This window comes from Choloepus didactylus, chromosome 6, assembly GCF_015220235.1.
Source record: "Choloepus didactylus isolate mChoDid1 chromosome 6, mChoDid1.pri, whole genome shotgun sequence".
Taxonomy (NCBI): Eukaryota; Metazoa; Chordata; class Mammalia; order Pilosa; family Megalonychidae; genus Choloepus; species Choloepus didactylus.
The window spans coordinates 140,215,354-140,237,682 of record NC_051312.1 but is presented as its reverse complement, the minus strand read 5'-3'; the positions used below and the strand labels follow the sequence as shown (position 1 = coordinate 140,237,682).

The following is a 22,329-nucleotide window of genomic DNA, read 5'->3' as shown; positions in this document are numbered from 1 at the left end:
ATTCTCATTGAATCATTAACAAAAACAAGAATTACTGAACCACATATCTTGATTCCCAGTTACCTCACGCACATACCTCTAATAGAGTAGACTGCCTACTCTGTTAGATGCTGGAATAATGTCTCAGCATGGAGAACCAGTAGCAGGATTGTGCTTCTGTTCTCTGAAAGAGTTGGATCCTTGCACCAAAGTGAAATGATGGTCACAGGAAAAATCACAGGGTATTCAAAAATCACAGAGTGTGTACAAACTGGAGCTCCCACAGTGGGCACAGGGAAATAAAACTGTCAGCATCATTAAAATGATTATTTTGATACAAAATGGAATTAATTCAACTCTCCAGATTGGAGCCATGCTCTACTAGACTTTGGGCTGGATAGTCACAACCGAGTCAATGTGGGACTTCAGGAAAGTTATTACTGATCTTTACTGGATGTCTTTATGTTGTTTGTAGGACAAGCCTACGTCCTTGCCATCTCTTCCCCTAACCTTCACCCTAATCCTAGTTCTCTCTCTTGCTCACTTCCCCCCTCCTTTGAGCACATTCATTTACACACACACACACATAAACACAGTGCTGTACTGTGTCATACTGCATGTGACTTATGTGTACATCAATATTATCACTCTTGATATTGAAGTCTACTCCCCTTCTTCTCTGATACAGCTCAATTTCACTTGTGATGCATCACATCCTTCCTTTCTTTTCAGCCATTTCCTTAACTCTTTCTTGTCTTTACTTGTTTGATCTCTGAAGTTGTTCAATGCCTTTTGTTCATCATATTTGGAGGCAGCTTCCTCCCTGCTCTCTTCTGCTGTTTTACTATTTCATAAATACCAGTTTTCCCAGAAAGACACACACACACACACACACATATATATATATATACCATAATTTATCTGTAATTTTTTCTTCATTATTAAGTACTATACCATGCCCACCCACCCCCCAGGGCTCCATCTCAATATCCTGAAGGTTTGGGGACTAAAAAAACTGTTCTTCCTCTCAAAAAGTTCAAAGACACTCTTATTCCTAACCTCCAGAAATTCTGACCCAATTAACATTATCCCTTCTCAAACACAATCCTTTAATCACTCTTCACTTTCCAGTGCACTTTCAAAATTAATACATTCAATGTATTCTTTTTTTTTTTTTGCATTTAAAAACACAAAAGATACATTTTAATGACAAAAATATGCAATAATCATGAATGTCTACTGTACGTTTTGCCAAGGTCAAAAGAATGAAAGACAACATGAAAAAAATCACTCTTCAAATATATCCTTAACAAAAATTCTCTCCTAAATAGTAAAATCACCATTTAAGAATGTCTTTAACATATCAGGAAACCAGCTGCAACAAAATGGTTGGAGTGGGGAGCAATAAGATGATAGTTTCTCCAGGTTTTCTAGATAAAAATATGTGTGCAACAGAATTCAGGATTAAACTTTTAAACACATTTAAATCAAAAGAAAATTAACATTTCTAATATTTGACAACTGGATTTAACAAACTAAGTTACATTTTCTTTTCGATGGAAATGAGATGGGGCATTTCTTAACAATAACACCTTAGTAATTACCTTAAAAAAATGTGTAGATCCTCCCCCATCCCCAGTTACTCGCACAAAACAAATGTCTTCCATTAAACTATCTTTCACATTACTAAAATATGCTCATTTACTTGGGCCAAGTATTGCTTGGAATAGTTTTAATACTTGTTTTCAGATGTGTGGAATTACCAGAGCTGAGATTTTGAAACCATCTATGTATTGCCAATATTCCAGTTCTTAAAAAGAGACAATAATCATTTCACTATTGATTGATTGGGTTTCCTTAAGTAGATCTGATCTTCTATTATAATAGTGATGCTGGTATAATAAGTGATATTCTTAAATTTTTCTTTTAAAAAATATGCAATCCACATAACATTAAGTAGTAAATATGTTACAATGTACACTTTCTTGACAAGGAATGACTGCTTTCAGAGCCTATGGGGAAAATAAACCAAATAAACTAACAGTTTTTATGACCTTTTTTATTACCAATAAGCTACAACTAAAATTCAAATGATGGATAGTTTATGCAGGTGATATTAAGCAAAAAATCAAAATCATTTAAAGTTTACCTAAAGAAACTAAGGAAAAGATGAGAAAAAGTTAAATGAGCACAACATGGGTCCCAAAGATTATACTGTGATTCCTAACAGATTTTCAAAACAGAAGGAATCTACATACAATTTCTATGAATATTTCTTATACTAAAAAGATGAATTCCAAAACAAATGTCAGCTAGATCAGCCCTACCTTTTCAAAGACAAATATTCAGATGAATAGAAGTTCCATTTGCTAAAGTGCATCTGCTAAACAAATCTGCTCTGGCCTTGCTATTAAGAGTTGCCCAAGAGGTGGCAGTCACTCATGTTTATTCATTCATGGTCTGGGCTATTCAAAAAGGAGCATAGAACAATGGACTTTTTAAAACTAAATATTTTATACAGTGGACTGTAGGAAAAAACAATCCTAAATATGCCATCTTTTACAATTCTGGAGAGTAAGAGAACCTCATTATTTATAAATACTGAAAATGTAAAGAATCCATAGAAGTTAAGGGCTGTATTAAGCACAGATTTTTACTTTAATAGTCACTCGATGTGCTCTTAAGATCTCTGTAACAGAAGAAGTTATCTTCGTATATTTTGGCAATGGATTCAAAATCAAAAGTAGAAGGGCTGTTGAATTCCATGAAACTTGATTTTTCTTTAAAGCTAAATTATTCAATATCTTTATTATTATTGCACTCACATATTGCTTGGAATACATGTACAGCAACTTGGCAATAGTGTTTGTAACAAAAGTAAGTTAAACAGGTTTAAAAAGCATTTGATTTCCTTATTAGATAAGAAAGTTTTCTAGCAGAAATTCGAACTGCAATTCAAATCAGGTTATATATGCTTAACCATTATTTAACCTTATATAAATTAAATTTAACCCTTACCACCACAAATGTATTAGGAATCAGAAAGGGATTTACAGTATATAAAGTCTTGACCATTGCTGCATCTCACTTTGAAATCATGCAGGTAAAACAGTTTTCCAAGATTTAAAGAAAAATAGATTTTATAAAAGGGATTCTTTTTAACCACTCAATACATTACTTTTGTTACTAAGACAGAAACATGTTATACTTTTCCCACTACAATTGGCTCTAAAAGTAATAATTTTCTCTTTTAACTCCTAACAAATGCTCCATTTTAAAGACCAAAGAAATTATCAGTAGGCATTCTTTCTTCTTGACCTAAGTTATTTTTCTCTAAATTATGTCAAGTAAGCTTTTAACTATTCAGGTAGGGGCAGCTTCATTATTTTTTTCCCCTCAGTAAATTTTGAGGATGCTGCTCTGGCTTCATGGCTTCACTGTGATCTTTCTCTTCCTCTTCTTTATCTTCTTTCATTTCTTCATCCTTCTCACTGTCCAGAGACTGAAGAATAAGCTGATTACCCACAAACACGTGTTAATTCTTGGTTTAACTCTCTTCTGTTTCCTTTCTGGTGGAGCCCTTTGAGGAATTCCCTTGGCCTGCATTTCATCGTTTATGAAATTTCTAAGTGTGTGTTGAATGTAAATACGAGCCACGTCCTATAGATTCCTGACAGCACATGGGGGAAGTCCCACTGAATCAGGTCTGCCATTATGATCCTTACTTGGTTGACAAGTGAAGCAGATGAAACAGCAAGAATATTTTTACTTTCCCATATGTTTTATCCAGTTCATGTAACTGATCCTCTATAGGCATGACTAGCACGCCTCCAAGTTTTAGTACTATTTTCATGTAGTTTTCATGGTCTTTCTGGACTCCGGCTCCACAATAAATTCGGTCATAATAATGGCTGTCAGATGCTATCTGGAGGCAATTACCAACCACAGATGAAGGTTCACAGAACTCAAATGTATCAAAGCTGTCACTACTTTTGATGAAGCTCTCCAGTTTTTTCTTGGCATATTCCACCACATCTGAATGAAATTCAATCCCATGATTTATTCCAAAAGGACCTAAAATTAAGCCCCTCATTGTACTTAAATATCCGGTTCCATTTACCAGGCTAAGAAAAGACAATCCTGGTTGAAGTTTCAATGCTTTCATAACTTGAGAATAAATGCAAGGTGCTGACAAATGTATGTTTCCCTCTTCCAGGCTAAGTCTCTGTAAGCATTGTCTCTGTATCCTTCCAGATAGTAATCTCCATGATTGATAGCTCTGAAGGCTTGTTCCACTCTGTCATTGTGGATACAGTGAGCTTCTTATCAATTAAGTCATCATTATCTTCCCTAGCACTCACAGCTCCTTCTATGATAGTATTCAAACCAAATCATAAATTTAAAAAAGTAATTATAAAATTAGCAGAAATGGCTTCCAACATTGGTTTTGTTTTCCTTTGAATATTGCACTTGACTTCCAAAAATAAATTAATCCTTCATACTGGACAACTAGAGGCTGATATAGTGGCCTCAAGATATTTGGGGAAGCTGCAAAGACATTCTGAGACATTTCCTCCTGCCGCAGTAGGTAGGTCAGTGGGTCAGGTGAGCCCAGCTGTGTGCAGGTCCAGCCAGGGCTCTGTGGGCTACTGGGCACCCGGCTGCCCACCTCCACCACACCACTGTGCTGCCTGGGACAATATATTCTTTTTTATCTTGATTTTTCCTCTCTTTAGTGGTAAATCCTGTTTCTCTAATGCATAAAATATTGCCAAAGAGTATACTGACTCTCAGAAATCATTTGTGGTAAGCAATGGAAATTGTTTTGAGCAACAGACCATAATTTCTCAATATAACTTTGAGTTCTCTAGGCAGCACAGAAAAAAAAAAAGTTCTTTAATATTACCACATTTGCCACTTGATAGGACCAGAAGATTTAATGGAATTCAATGATTTCATATACTTGGTTATAAAGAATTGAACATCTTGCTCAGTCTCTTCCCCAGGGAATAGAATCTGCATGTAATAGGAAAAGATGATTGTATTTACACCCTGGACCACATTGTGTCTTTGGTTCTTTATCGACTCAATATTTTCCTCAAATTTTCACTTCCTTCTAGGGACTGTACATCACCCTTGTGAGCTTAAAAGAAATTTCATATCTGGATCATTTTGTCTCTGTGGGTAAACCGATTATATTGTTTCTTTCCACCTTTTTGATTGTGGGGGTAATTGTATAAATCTGTGAATACATTAAAAATCACTGGGTTATAAACATTAAAAGAGAGCTGTTCGTATGTGTATTATATTATGAATGAAGTTAACATAAAAGAATAATACTGAAATATTTATAATAATAAAGTAGGTTTTTTATTTTAAAGTCAGCAAAACTGTAAAGACAACATGTGAAAAAGTGTAATATCATTAATTTTAGCTTATAGGGAAATGTATGGCTGCTAAGTACCTATACTGGAAGAGAGTCTCAAACCATATAATTAAGCTTTCATTTTATAAAACTGCAAAAAGAAGTGCAGGTTAAACTCAACACAAGAAAAAAAGTGAAAAAGTAAAGATGAAAGCAGAAAGCAGTAAAATAGGAAACAAAAATTAATATATAAAATCAATTAATGTAAAAGCTGTATTTTTAGGTCAATAAAAGTGATAATCTGCTAACCAGACTGAGCAGATTTTTAAAAAAAGACACAAATTAGTAATATCAGCAGTTTTAGAGGACATTTCTACTGACTAATCCTACCACATTAAAGGAAAGCAAGTAAATAATATGAAAAACTTTATGCAAGTAATCCTGACAACAAATGAAATGGATAAATACTTACAAAGACAAAAAGTTCCAAAGCTTACTGAAAGAGAAATAGGCAACCAGAAATGCCATACATCTATTAAAGAAATTGCATTTTCAGTTTAAAAACATCTACAAAGAAAACTTCAGGCCTAGAGAATGATACTGTAGGAATTCTGAACATTGTGTTATTCACCTAATAAAGGGCATGTAGAAACATCTACAGACAATTTGACACTTCAAGTTGAAAGACTGAAACATTTACACCAATTTCAAAATCAAAATAAGGATTTCCACTCCCACTACTCATATTGGCTTTATGTCAGTGGTCATAGATAGTGCAATAAGGCAAGAAAAAGGAATAAACAGCATACTGACTTTAAAAGAAGAAATAAGATTATATCTGTTAACAAATAAAGTGATTGCCTATGAAGAAATTCTGAACAAATATTTTTAAAGTCTTATGAGAAATAATTACAATAAAGGTAAAGAATATAATGTCAATGATATTTCTAAACAGTAGTAATGAAAAGGGGGGATTTATATGTTTAAAAAGCAGTACCATAACAATAGCACCATAAACATGAAAAACTTAGGTAAAAATCTAATAACATATGTGCATGATCTGCACAATGCAAAATGGTAATTAAATAAATCAAAGAACAAATAAAAGACACAATAAACTATGTATATGGATTGGAAGAATCATGATTGTTAATACGGCCATCCTCTTTAAACTGATGCACATATTCCATGCAATTATATTAAATTCCATTCAGAATGTGCTGTAGAAAGAGTATTCTCAAAACTGCATGAAAAGCCAAAGGAAAGAGAATAGCTAAAACATTTCTGTAAAATAATAATATTGGAAGAATCACATTACCTTGTTTCAAGACTTCAAATGACTTTACAATAATCAAGAGAGTGTGGTATTGTCAAAAAATAGGCAGATTTATAGGGCAGATTATAGAGTCCAGAAGTTAACCCACATATACAAGTCATTTAATTGTGACAAAAGAACAAACAAAATTCAATCAAGGAAAGACAGGCTCCTACATTAAGGTGATTGGACCAACTAAATATCAATAAAAACAGGGAAAAGAGGAGGAGGAGGAAGAGGAGAGAGAGATGAAGGAGAAGTGGCAGGATGAGAAGAAGAGAGGAGGAGGGGATGAGGAGGAGGAGGAAGAGCAAAGAACAACAAAAAAAAATACAATCACTTCCATTCTTACCTCACAACATTAACAAAACATAATTATAGACTAATGGAATGAAGGTGGAGCCCAACTTCATACCATATATAGAAATGAACTAAAAATGGAACAAAGCCCTACATATGAGAACCAAACTGTAAAACTCCTAGAAGAAAATATAAGGAAGCATCCTAAACATGATGTGTTAGGCAATGGTTTCTTTTTTTTTTTAATTCAGTTTTATTGAAATACATTCACACACCATACAATCATCCATGGTATACAATCCACTGTCCACAGTATGATAACATAGTTATGCATTCATCACCACAATCTATCTCTGAATATTTTCCTTACATCAGAAAGAACCAGAACAAGAATAAAAAATAAAAGTGAAAAAAGAACACCCAAATCATCCCCCCATCCCACCCCATTTGTCCTTTAGTTTTTATCCCCATTTTTCTACTCATCCATACACTAGATAAAGGGGGTGTGATCCACAAGGCCTTCACAATCACACTGTCACCCCTTGTAATCTACATTATTATATAATTGTCTTCAGGAGTCCAGACTACTGGGTTGGAGTTTGGTAGTTTCAGGTATTTACTTCTAGCTATTCCAATACATTAAAACCTAAGAGGTATTATCTATATAGTGCATAAGAATGTCCACCAGAGTGACCTCTCGACTCCATTTGAAATCTCTCAGCCACTGAAACTATTTTGTCTCATTTTGCATCCCCCTTTTGGTCAAGAAGATACTCTCAGTCCCATGATTCCAGGTCCACATTCATCCCTGGGAGTCATATTCTGCATTGCCAGGGAGATTTACAACCCTGGGAATTGGGTCCCACGTAGTGGGGAGGGCAGCGAGTTCACCTGTCGAGATGGCTCAGTTAGAGAGAGAGAGGGGGCCACATCTGAGCAACAAAGAGGTACTCAGGGGGAGACTCTTAGGCACAATTGCATGCAAGTTTAGACTCTCCTTTGCGGTAACAAGCTTCATAAGGGCAAGTCCCATGATCGAGGGCTCGGCATATCAAACCGCCAGTCCCAATGTTTGTGACAACATCAACATCAGTCCAGGTGAGGATGTCCAACACATCTGCACCTTCCCCCAGATCCTCGGGGCTGGGGAGGGGGAGGCTGTAAATATATTTTTTATTATCTGCCCAAATTACTCTAGGATGTGTCACTATTTCACTCCAGCCTATACTAACCTACCTTATCTCACTTCCTATTCAAAGTTCCATGCAATTGTGGTGTTTGAACAAATCGACTGTAGAGTTGTACCGTTTAGAAGATTTAGATCCTGTACCAAATAGATATCTATTCCCTTGGTCTCATATGGAAGTTGAAGTTTTAAAACACAATCAGTTTCAACCTTTACCCTTTGGCCTGGCTTGCCCTGGTCTTAACCAGACCTGCTTCATTCATATCACTAATTGAAGTCTGGGCTCTTTTTCAGCTTTTTTTTTTTTTTTTGACCGTGGCTGTATGCACTAATACTGACATTCATATCTGCCGAGCTCTAGCTCTTTAGTTTCAGGTGTCTCAGAGATATGCATTGTTCCAGAGACCAATCAGGTTATATGCTAGGGGATCAGCATCTCAAAGTTTAGAGATAGGCATTACAATTCAGGGATAGAGTTAACTGCTGTGAGAGCTTACAATCTAGGGACTATTATAATTATTATGTCCACGTTAGGCTATGTTCTAAGATTCAATTCTGAGTTTACACATTGTAGTTAGTCCATATTGGTGAGGCATCATCCCTCTCACCATGTTTTCTCCAACACTTTACTCCTATATATATATTTTCCTACAATTTTATAGAGTTATATTCACATACCATACATTTATCCACAGTGTACAATCAGTTGTTCATGGTATCATCATAAAGTTGTACATTTATCACCACAATCAGCACTTGAACATACAGATTACTACAAGAAAAACTGTTTTTTTTTAGCAATAAGAAAAAAATGATAAAAAGAAAAATAACATGTCATACAATACAATATACTAGTAAGGACAGCAAATAACCCGCTACCAAGAATCCCATATTCCTCCCCTATATCCCCCCTCATATACATTTAGCATTGGCATATAGGCAATGGTTTCTTAAACTTTACACCAAAAGAACAACACTACCACAAAAAATAGATAAATGGGACCAAATCAAAATGAAAAAAAAAAAAACTTTCCTGCATCAAAGGATGTCAACGTGAAAGTAGAAAGACAACCTATTCAATTGCAGAAAATACTTTGAAACCACATATCCTATAAGAATTTATATCTGGAATATATAAAGACATTCTAAAACTCAATAACAAAAAGACAAACAACTCAGTTTAAAAATGGGCAAAGACTTACACAGACATTTCTCCAAAGATATACAAATGGCCAATAGCCACAAAAAAGATGCTCAACATCATGAGCCATTAGGGAAATGCAAACCAGAACCACAAGGTGATAGCATTTAACACTCACTAGAATGGCTACCATTAAATTTTTTAAAAAAGGAAAATAATGAGACTTGGAGAGAATGTGAACAAATAGGAACATTCGTTCACTCTTTGTGAGAACGTAAAATGATACAGCTGCTGTGATAATGTTTGACAGGTCCTCAGAAAAAGTTAAGTATAGAATTACCATGTGTGCCTGTTTGGATATATTATGTCCCCCAGAAAAAGCCACATTCTTTAATGCAATCTTGTGGGGGGAGATTAATATTTCCGATTAGGGTGTGACCACTTGATTGAGTGTTTCCATGGAAATGAGACTTACCCAACTGTAGGTGACAATTCTGATTGAATTAATTCCATGGAGGTGTGGCCCTGCCCATTCAGTATGGGTCTTAATTAGTTTACTGGGGTCATTTAAAAAGAGCAGACGCAGACCCAGATGCTGATGACACTGATGATGCTTAGAGATGCTTAGAGTTGTGGGCACAAGGATGTTTGGAAATGCTAAGCTAAGGACACACAGGAGCTAAGAGAGGACAAAATGCTCCCAGAGCAGCTGAGAGAGATATTTTGGAGATGTCTATTTAAAGCAGATGCTTGGAGACATTGGAGAGGCTAGCCCAGAGTTTGCTCCAGAGAAGCTAACAGAGACAAACCCAGAGACATTTTCAAGAAAGCCATTTTGAAACAAGAACCTGGAGCAAAGAATCAGCAGAAGTCAGCCATGTGCCTTCCCCGCTAACAGAGGTTTTCTGGATGCCATCAGCCATTCTTCAGTGAAGGTATCTTCTTGTTGATGTCTTAATTTGGACATTTTTATGGCCCTCAGACTGTAAATTTGTAACCAAATAAATCCGCTTTATAAAAGCCAATCCATTTCTGGTATTTTGCATAACATCAGCTCCAGCAAACCGGAACACCATGTGACCCAGCAATACTACCTCAAGGTATGTACCCAAAACAATTGAAAGCAGGGAATTTAACAGATATTTGTACACCAGGGTTCATAACAGTATTACTCACAATAGCCAATAGATGAAAACAACCTGATCATCCAGCAACAGATGAGTGGATAAACAAAACGTGGTACATACATGCAATGGCATGATGTTCAATCATAAAAAGGAATGAAGATATGATGAATGCCACACAGTGGATGAATCTTGAAGACATCATATTGAGTGAAATAAGCCAGACCCCAAATGCAGGATACCAGGGATGGGGTAAGGGTAGAGATGGGGAATTAGTGCTTAATTTGTACAAAGTTTCTGTTTGGGGTGACAGAAAAATTTTGTCAATGAATGGTGGGGATGGCAGCACAACACTGTGACTTTAATTAACACCACTGTATTGTGTATTTGAAAGTGTTTAAAGTGAGAAATTTTAGGTTGCATATATGTTACTAGAATTAAAAAATTAAATCAAAACAGTAAAACACAGCAAATCCTACTATATAGACTATAGTTAATACTATAATAATAATATTGTTTCATAGTTGTAACAAAGGTACCACACTAATGCAAAGTGTTAATTATAGGGAAAATTGTGCAGGTGGTGGGGGGAGTTATTTGGGAACTATAGTCATTGTGTGATACTTCTGTAAGCCTACAACTTCCCTAATAATTTATAAATGAATCATAGAGCAAACGTATAGCTTAAATGTATAAGATATTTGGAAGAGAATAAAAGGGAAACTTTGTAACAAAGGGTTTGCCTAACATTCTAAAGAGAAGATACAAAAAGCACACCTTATAAAATAAAACAAAAAAAAATGCTAAATTGGATGTTGTCAAAATCAAAGCCTATTTTCTGAGAAAGAAAACAATAAAAGAAAAAAAAAATACAAGCCACACCAACTGGGAGAGTTATTTGAAATCATATATACAATGAGCAACTTGCATCCAGAATATATAAAGAACACTTAAAACTTAACAATAAGAAAACAACCCAGTAAATGAAAGAGCAATATTTGTGAAACAACCATTTAACAAAAAAAGATACAGGCTTGCAAATAAACACATGAAAAGAAGCTCAATTGCTTCATTAGGGAAATAAAAATTGAAACCATAAGTTGCCATTACAAACCTATTAGAATGGCTAAAATTTTAAAACTAAAATAAAACTGACTATACCTAGTGCTGGTAAAGATGTGGAACAACTGGAATTCTCATGCATTACCACTGCAAAATGTTACAGCCAGTTCAGAAAGCAACTTGGCAGTTCCTTATATAGGAGTTAACAATCGAAGGCATTTACTAGAATAAATAGAAAAGCCTATGTTCACAAAAAAACTGTAACATAATTTCTGTGGTTGATTTAACATTCTTCAGCCAGCATATGGATAAACAAACTCTAGTATTTCACTCAATGAATCCTATATAGCAATATAGGAGATAAACCACGGATACATGTAACAACATGGATGAATCTCAAATTCATTATGCTAAGAGAAAAAACTCAAACCAAGAAAACTATATACTTTTTGATACAATTTATATGACATTCTTGAAAGGAAAACTATCACAACACAAAACAGATCAGTGGCTTCCAGTGTATGGGGGTGGGAGAAAGGTTTAAATATAAGGCAGCAAGGGGGAATATCTTGATTTTGGAGATGGTTTCTCTAATGTACATGTGTGACAAAACTCTAAACTAAAAACTGTTTTACACTATTTAAATTATACCTTAATAAAAGAAAATATAAACATACACATACAATGAATTTCCACTTCACATCTGCACATCAATGAAAATTAGCCAAAATTTGAAAAACTGAGAACACAAACTATTGGTGAAGATAAGAAACAATCAACTTACCTATAGCAATGGTGGGAAAGTAAAATAGTAAATCACCTGGGAATCAGTTTGGAAATTTCTTTTATACTGAAACAAATACTATATGACAAGCAATTCGAAAGCTGGATATTTCCCAAGCAAAATGAAAACACAATTCAAAAATGATTTTCACATACATACTAATAACAGCATATTATGTCCGAAATGTGAACTCTACAACAATGTTCATCAACTAGAGAATATATAAGCACATTATGGTATATTCACACAAAACCATATTACTCAGCAATAATAAAAATGAACTACTGAGACACACAACAAAATGGAATCTGAAATTAACATTATGATTACTGAAGAAGTCAAACACAACCAAGCACATATTGCATGATTCAAGTTTTATGAAGTTCTAGAACAGGCAAAAATGAATCTGAAAGTAAGTTACAAAGACTGACTCCAAAAGGGGAAGAAGAAACTCTCTGATATGATGGAAGGAGACATTATCATGTTCTTGGTGGAAATTGGATGGTCATATACTTAAGAGCCATCAAGCTGTATACATAAGATTTGTAAATCTTGCTTTGTGTAAATTACTGCTCAACTTTTTTTAAAAAAAAAGGAGAAAATATGTATGAGCTCAGTTGTTGAACTTTTACTAAAAAGATCCATTGAGAAACATTATGGAAAATTAGAGTTGTGTTTTTTTTTTTTTTCTAAACACATTTCTGAACTCTTCACTCGACACAAGAGGGAAAATCGACACCCTTCCAGGCCACTATTAGAAGCATACAACTGGACTAGTTGGCATAGTAGTTCTATTGAGTATGGGATTCTGATACCACCATTAAAGAAATTCTGACTTAAATTCACTTTCTACAACTTGGAGGGAGCCGAGTGAAGCTGACCAAAGCACTCATGGAAACTCAGAAAAGAAACTGCAGCTACTCATGTCTTCCATCTACATGTTTTACCCATAAGAGCCACCACTTATTACCCTTCACTTGGGTTTCATAAATAGTAACACCCAAGCATCAGACCATGTGCTTTATTTAATCACTGTGGTATTTTAAGGACACTTTGTGGCTATGAAATTAATAGTAGCTAAAGGGACATAAAGTGTCTCCCAGGGCTGACACCATGTGACCCCTAAGTGTGCCGTACACTCACCTAGGAGATTTTGTTAGGTTACTTTAACATATATGTAATCTAAAAAAATTTTAAATGGCTTATTTTTATAAGAATGGCTTATAATTTCTTTAATAAAAGAAACAACTGATAATTGATCCAGACTAAAAAAAAAGATATGAGAGTGGGGTGAGACTCCCCAAATTTTCAGTCATCTCTGGCCAAAGACCGTTTCTCTCTTCTGACTTTAAAGTGCCCACAACACTCATATGCTCCCACTGTTATTTTTTTAAGAGCACTGTTTAGATGAAATTGCTACAGTATTAGATAGTCTCTAAAACTTATCTTTAATGTAGATTGTGCCATGGAGGAAATGTGGTTCCCATGATTCTGTTACCCAAAGCCCCGAATATGACAACTGGCGACAAGGACGGCACCCAGGTCTAAGGGACAATCCGGGGACAGTGACGGGATCGACACTCGTCAATCCGCAGGGGGGAAAAGCCCTGTGAGCGCACAGTGGGTCCTGTGGGTTCGTTTTTGCTTTCTGCTATGTTGCCGCCTTCAACCAGGGTTAAAAGTGCCTTTGCTCTGAAAGTTTCTACCGGGCAATGCCTACCAGAATTATTCTTAAAACCACTCTGACCCCACAATAATGATGGACAGGATCCTGGGAGGAGTGGGTACAGAGGATGGGGGACACACCTGGCAGCGCCCCTGCATTGTGGAGCCAACAGCCAGCTGGTGGGTCTCCAGCACCTGCTGGGACAGAGGAGCTCCCCGCCCAAGGGTCCGGAAACCAAGAGGCCATTACCCAAAACCAAAGGTAAAAATGATCATAAGGAAGTTTATCTGCTGCTGTCCACCAACGAGCGAATTAAAAGAACCCCCTCACCCAATAGATACCGAGAGTAACACCTCATCAAAGTCCACGGAATCACCAATAAAACTGGGGGCCTCCTGAAGAGATGCCCTACGTACGCCCCATAGTGCTTACCGGGTGCTTCTAGCTGGGCCCGAACAACACGCCCGAGTCCCACGGGCTCACCTTCAGGTGGCGGCGCTGAGTCCTGGGGGCGGTGGAAGGATGACCTGAGGGCCCCGGGTCGCCACCGGCTACACCACAGGCGCCGCGGGTCACACGCGGTGTGAGGGAGAGAAGCAGCCGCCACCGCCACGGCCAGCTCAGAGGAGGAGGAGCGGACCCGGATACCACGGAAATCCAAGATAAAGTCCGCCCCAATGCAGACAACCATTCCAGGCCTGCACAGAGACCCGCTGCAGGGACCAAATAAAAAGGGCGCCGCCGGCTGTGCCACGTGACCCTTAGGCGGCGCCTCTGCTACCCACGGGCCAAAAGATGCAACAGCTGGTAGCTATCTCCAGAGACGGTAAGATCCTTTCATTACTTAAAGATCCTGTCAGGATTATCCAAAAACACAGCCAGGTGGGGTCCTAGAGGCACGGAGAGCAGATATAAACCGCTCCCGCCCCTTATTACAATGACTGATTACAGCCTGGTGCTGGGCCCATCCCTGTAGGAGCTTACTTACCTCAGAGCCACCTGTGGCTGGTGCATTACTGAAGAGGGGCAAGAGCTGCCTCCGCACCTGGGTTATGCTCCGCTCCTACAGGGCCAACACAACTGAACAAATCCCAATCAAGCTACTCTGGCCCCGATACCTTAGAGTTATTTTTGAGCAGAACCCAGCCACAAGTTAAGCCAATTCTATTGGCCATGTTTGCCACAGCCCCCAAAGTAAATCATTCCTTACAGGCACTCACCACCCTAAAAAATACAAAACACACCCATCCTCTAGCTGTTCATGGCAACAGCCTGCCCTCACACCCAGGAACAACTTGTAAAAAAGTTTCCCCCTGAACTCCCTTACCTGGGGTCCCCAGCTGAGCCGCCATCCTTACATCAGGGTGACCTCTACTGGCAGCTGTGCCAAGGGGGATCCTAACTGGCTCATCTCTGGGAAGTCTCCCAAGCTCCTTAGAGTCTCCTTGAGGCTGGTGACAAGTCAGAGCCCCCACCAGGACAAACAAGCTCCAGGCCTTCAACAATGGCAGGTCCCTGCTTGCCCAGGGGTATTCCTGGGGCCTACAAACCACAATTCCCTATTTACTGGACTCATGTCATTTACGGGACCCCAAAACCCATAAACTTAATGACCTTATTAGACACTAGATTACAGGTCACTCTGATTCTCTCTTCACCAGCACAATGCCCTGATGCCACAGAGCCCACTGATGGACTGGTTGGTGACGACTCTGAGATACCTGTCATGTTCAACATGAAGATAGGACCTAGCCTCGTCTAAGGGCCAGATGTTAACTGTTGCCCACCTCTCAGCTGCCATTTCCTATATTTGACATAGATATTTTGACACTCCAGTTCTCCACATAAACCAAGCCCAAGTCCTTTAAGATGGACAATTAAGTGTGACCTCTGAGGGCCAATAAAGCACCAAGGTTTTGTCACTAGCATGACACTACAAAATAAGCCCAAGTTATGTGGGACATGGTACAGGTGGGTGTTCTAAAACCCACCACCTCACCCTTTAACTCACCAGTCTGGACTGTATATAAGGCTGGGGAGAAAATTAGAGGTGACCCTTAATTACCAGAACCTGAACAAGGCCATGCCTCCTATCAAAGCCCCTCTACCAGACATTGTCACCATTATTTTAAAAAGTTCAAATGCCTCTTCCAATTACTTTCCTGTTACTGACCTGGCCATCATGTTGTATTCGGTGCCAATAAACAGGCAAAAAATCAGGCTCAATTTGTTTTCATTTTCAAAATCCAACAATATACATTTACTAGGCTCCAGTAGGGCTCCCTCAACAATACCCTACTGGCACATGGACGTGCGGACAACAATCTGACTGTCCTCTGTCATCTAAACCTGCCTGTGACATTATATAAATGGCAATCTCTTGCCCAGTAAACAAAAACACAACATAAGACAAGACCTCATGTTGACCATCAACCCCCTGACAAGGCGGAGGTAAGCAATCACTCCTCACATAATAGATCCCTGCTACCTCCATCAAATTTCTGAGCTACATTTAAAATGAAACAACAACAAACAACCAAAAAAAAAAAAAAAATGCAAAAACCCACAGCCAGTCTGCCTCAAACTCCTCACTCTCAGGGCTCCCACTAGGCCAAGGAGGCCCAACACATTGTCATATTTGGGGCTTTGTTGGACAGAGCCCAGCGTAAAGTTTTCCCTTTGGCTCAATCTACATCAAAGATGAGTCTTAGACACTGTTTAATGTTAAACAGCGCGCTTACAAAAACATCTACTAAAATATGTTAGTATTATGAGCATTTTACAGTCTATGTGATAAGAAGCCTCTGGCCTCTAACTACAGATAGACTAAATAGAGGTATAAGAGAAGGGAGGGACTCCCCAAATTCTGAGAGGCACCTCTAGACAGAGTACCTCCAAGTCAATTGGTTGCATGACCCCTGACTGTAAAGTACACACTATGCCAACATGTTCCCGCTGCTAATCTCATAAGAGTGATGCTCAAATAAACCTACTGAAGCCTCAGGTGGTACCTAAGTCTCAACTTTGATTCAAGTTGAGCCAAAGGGGAAACGTTGCTCTGAGGACTCTGCCATCCAAATACCCAAACATGATAAAAGTAAGTTTAAACAGGAGTATTTCAATTTAACTGTATGGATAATTTGAGTGTCAATTAACAACAACAACAACAAAAACTTGACATTAAGTTAAAACCAGGTATGCAAAGAAGCAAGAAATTCAAACCCATATTAAGGAAAATATCAATTTGTAGAAAGATACCCAGAAATAACAAATATGCTAAAGTTAGTAGACCAGGGCAATAAAATGCCTATTATCAATATTTCCCATTTTCAAGGAAGTAGAAGAAATAAATATGTAGCATATTGAGTAGTGACCTGAAAGAGATGAAATATCCAAATTAGAATTTCAAGTAATGAAAAAGAGCCATGTGTGATGTTAAAAATACACTGATTAAGAACAGAGTAGACACAGCAGAAAAAAGTGTTTTTTGCAGCTTGATTTAATAGCAATAGAAACATAAAGAGAAACAATACTAAAACACTGAAAGAGCATTACTGAGTTACGTGGCAACTTTTGGTGGTGTAGTACCTGGATATTTGGAATCACGAAGGATGCAATCACTACAAATATTTGAAGGAATAACAATCACATTTATTCACAATTTGTTAAAATTAAAATATTACAGATTAGAATCTCAAAGAACTCCATCCAGAAAAGAAACATAAGGAGAATTTGTCCCAAATAAAAATCACCAAACTGCATAAAAACAGTGATAAAGAGAAAAGCTTAAAGTCAGCTGGAGGAAAAATAAGACACTTGACAGAGAAGAATTAAGGTAAGAAGGAAGGCAGAATTATTATCAAAACAAGGTAAATCAGAGGACAGTAGAGTAGCGACTTTAAATTACTTTAATGAAACATATCTGTCCCCCTAAATTCCTATACACAAGTGAAATTTTCTTTGAATAATTAGAAGAAATAAACATTTTCAGATGTATAAAATGTTAAAATTGTAACAAATAGACAATAGAGTATATGCAAAATAAAATGGTATGGAATAACAGAATTGTTTCTCTTTTCTTCCAGTGTTAACATGTACAAAAAATCTGAGGTGATGAAATTTGAATTCATGAAGTTTTGTGTTATTTGGTTATGTTAAAACTATATAATTGACTTACGAACCCCTTACTTTATAAATCAAGCCCTCCATCTTGAGCCTTATGAAACTTATGGTTGTAAAGGGGAGGCTAAGCAAAAACAACAACAACAACAAATTGTATCATTGAAAGAACTATAGAGAATAGAATAAATTAGTTCCCTCAAGAAACCTTGCTAATAGAGTACCAAAAGCAGGTATCATGTTTTATTAACAATTTAAAATTGATTTTTTGATATATTAAATGTTGTATATAAGAACTTTTGTTTATCATCTGTTTCCAGGCAAAAGTTATTTTGTGTCCGCCATTGTTTTTGCTGAGTAATGCTATCTAATATAAGCAAATATTTTCCCATAACTGCACATTTCATAGCCACAGTTACAGAACTAGTCAAGTCATTGTGAATAAAATTGCATGTAGGGAAAAATAGCTTCAATATTAAATTGAAGTTATTTCTTCATAAAATAGAAAGTTCACATGTTTTCCAGGATTCGGGTCAGGCCTGACCAGGTATTTCAGCTGATGTCACCAAGGTGTACTTTCTCTCAATCCTTTTCATGATCCTGCTACCTCAGTGCAGGGTTCAGTCAAAACACGTTTTCACTATGGTCACAAGATGGCTGCCGGCAGGTCCAGTGGCTCCAGCTTCTCTCAGGGGAGTGTGCACAAGTGAAACACATTGTAACAAATGCCTCAGGTTTGGTGGGCTAGATTACCAAAGAGGTTAAAGCCACTTCCCTTACTAAGATTTAAGAAAAGGCAGTGTGACCGTCCTTCAAAATCAGTGGTTAACTATCAAAATCAATCAGCCTGAACATTACAAATCAGAAGTCAGAGGGTAGGGACAAATAAGTAAAAGGAAAATTTCTATTTAGTAAAGAGGAATAATTGGAAATTGGTCATCAAATACACAAGCTGAGAAGACAGATTAGTTCAAGGCAAGTAAGATGGAACCAGTTCAACACTGAGAGACAGTAAAAAGAATCTTTCTAAGGTGACAAAGCTATATGAGTCTGTCAAGGGCTGGAGAAAGCCACTGAGTTTAGGAAAATTGATTAAATTGTTTTGTATATTTTTCTTTGCTTCTTCTTATTGATCTCAAGTTTCCTTTTGAAACACCCAGCATGAAAAAGCTGTTGCATAGTGAAAATAATAATAATTGTAGTATCATGGACAGACTAAAAGGGTAACATGGATTCTGAGTGTCTGGGTATAATGGTTCCGGAGTCAGAATCAAAAGGAGGTAAATACAATGGATATGAGAAAATTCAGAGGAGTGAATAGGGACTACACAGCTATCTCATCTCATCTACATATTTTCTCCATAAAATATTTTGTATACATTATTTAAGTGATTCTGTATAAAGTTAAAATGCTACCAAATATTTAATGAAAGTAAACCTGAGAAAAGTTCACAAAACTATAATATTCACCATCTCACAATTTTAATATTAAAAGACTGAATATACAAATATTTCTCCAGCTATGCAGACATTCACCAAAATTGAACTGGTTAAGTACACCCAGCCCACATAACCCAATTTGGGGCAAATTTGACCAAATAAGCTATTTAACAATTTACCTATCAATAATCATTGAGCTAGGTTATTGCAACCTAAACACCTACTGACTTAAACAGCTAAAAATACTGAATAAAATATTCTGGCAATATTTTGTTTTATGACATAAATGGAGATTATATTCATTTTTTGCATTATTTATTAAACTATACATGTATGTTTCATGAACTTTTCAAAAGCATGTTGTGTTAGATGGAAAATAAAAAAATTCAGTATTTTTATTATATACCATATTATTATGAATTATTCAAAACTCAAAGTTATACATCTTATATTTGAAAAATATGTGTATTTTTTTCTTTACGTATTTCCAAATGAGGCATCATCATAAGTCATAAAGCATATCTGTTCTTGCTTCTGGAACATGTTTTTTTTCATGTGTTCTGAATTAAACAATGAACCATCAAGAGTTCTTATAATCATATCATTTTAAATATCATGAACTATAAGAAATATTGAATGCAAAGTAGATAATATAGTTCAAAATCATTTTCAAAACCATCCAAAAATTTAAACAATTGAGGTGATATCTAAATAATGAGTTGCCATTACAAACCTATTAGAAAGGCTTGACAAATTTAATGTTGAACGAATTTGGAACAAAATTTCACTTTTAATTTCAAATATTTCAAAATAACAAAGAAGCCCTAGTATGCAGATACCCTGTGCAATAACAGAGCAGTCACACTGCAGGTAGATTAGATGCCACTCAGCTGGAAATGGGGAGAGGTGCTTGATATGGGGAGACTGAGATTGGGGCTTCTGCCTGGAGCAGGGACCACTATTAACCCCAGCCTGGCTCACATCACTAAGACTGCAGCACCTAAGGCTGCACACTGTGTTACTGGGGCCCTTCAACAGTCCCAAGGGCAACTGCTGCCCCACTCTGCATGTGCCTGCTACAGCTGATCTTCAGGTGGTAGACCAGCTATTTGGTCTGAGTGCATTATTGTCTCATTTTCTTGCTGATTCCAAAGCATGATGTGTGCTGTGATACTAGACCACCTCCATTCTGAACCTCCCAGAAGACCTTTTCTGCCAAGGAATCAGACTAGACCTTCAACTCTACCAGATAAAACCTGACTGGCCAGGCATCATTCCACAAGTACCAATGTAATAGGTTTCTGAGATTTCTAACTTCATGTTTTCCCTCAAGTTTAATCTAGAAACAATGCCTTTTTAAGTTAATGACATTTAATCTACTTAAAACAAAATGACAATTAATGGAATTATGCTTTCATGTAAAAAATAGTTACATGCCCTTCACTTATGTTAAGATGGAGTTGAACGTAAAACAATGGTTTTCTAACTTGAATTGTTTATGATATAACAAGATATAACTATGATATAACAAGAGGATAAGAAAGATATATATGGCAATATTCATGTCTTTTAGGAATTCATTAATTTACAGATCCAAAACTTTCAAGCATTCCATTATATGTTATAAATAAATTTATATATTCTAAATTATATTACATTTAATTTTCATTTATACTAACTCCTAAAAGCCAAGTTTTTAATTTGAACAATTTTAGTAATAAATATTATAAAATATGACTTAATTTTAAAAAGAAAGTGATGTGATTTGCTAAGTCAATACTTAGCAAATATAAGTATTTGTTAATATTAAAAAAAGAATATAAGCTCAAGCTGCAAATAAACCTGTTGACTTGGAACGGAGCCAGGGTGTTTGCTGACTCATACATCATCACAGAGTGCTACTAAATATTATACAGGACTCAGATCACAACATGTCTGCTATTCACATGGTATGTTCAGTTAAATTCCAAGAATTTAGAGATAATAATGATATGTGCCTTATTTTATGTCTTTGATAAAAAGTGCCCCCTTGTACATCCACTCTGTATTCCCTGGAATCTATGCACATCTCTAAAAGAAGAATGTCTACAGACATAGTCACTTGTCATTTCTAGTACTTTCCTTCAAACCTCAGGAACTGCATGAATAAAATATTTTTATTATTTTTACTATGAATTTCAACTCAATAAAGGGATGTAAGAGAGAGAACCCTCAAGTCAGACTGCATTTAATGAAGATTTCTCTACTTCCTAACAGTGAGATTTTAGATTGTTATGGAACTCCTCTGAACATTTTATCCTCATGTATAAAATGAAGTTAAGAAAAGAGCAACTCATAAGGTTGTAGTGAGGATTAAGTGAGTTAATTCACATAAAGTATCTGGACCATGGCTGGCACATGAAAAGAGCCTACTAAGTCCTAGCACCCCTCAACTTTCTCCTCTTCCACATTCATACACAAATACACACACACACACACACACATATACAGAGATTCTGAACTGTGACAAAATGTCACCCTAGTGTGCTTCATTCATTCATTGCAGGATGGGTCATCATATTGCAGGAGAAAAAAAAAGTTCAAACAGACAATGAAAAAAACAGACAAAATAAATTCCTTCCTTCATGTTATTCTCAAACAGGAAACGATGTCAGACGCAGAAATAATTGTGAAAATGGTGAGGAAAAGAAGACCTACAGAACCAAAGTAGAAAATAATTAGTGAGAGCAGGCTCAAATTTCCTTAACCATGATAATAAAGAAATAGGCTAAGAAAGGTGCAACCAAATATATTGTAATTAACACAGTGAACCTCCTTGTCATGAAACTATCTGAAGAGGAGATACTAT

The 22,329-nt window shown here is 36.6% G+C and overlaps 1 pseudogene; it reads right to left on the bottom strand.

Moving 5' to 3' along the window:
• Positions 1 to 3,450: 3,450 nt before the first annotated feature.
• LOC119537344 lies at positions 3,451 to 11,614 on the bottom strand (annotated as a pseudogene).
• Between the last annotated feature and the right edge of the window lie 10,715 nt (positions 11,615 to 22,329).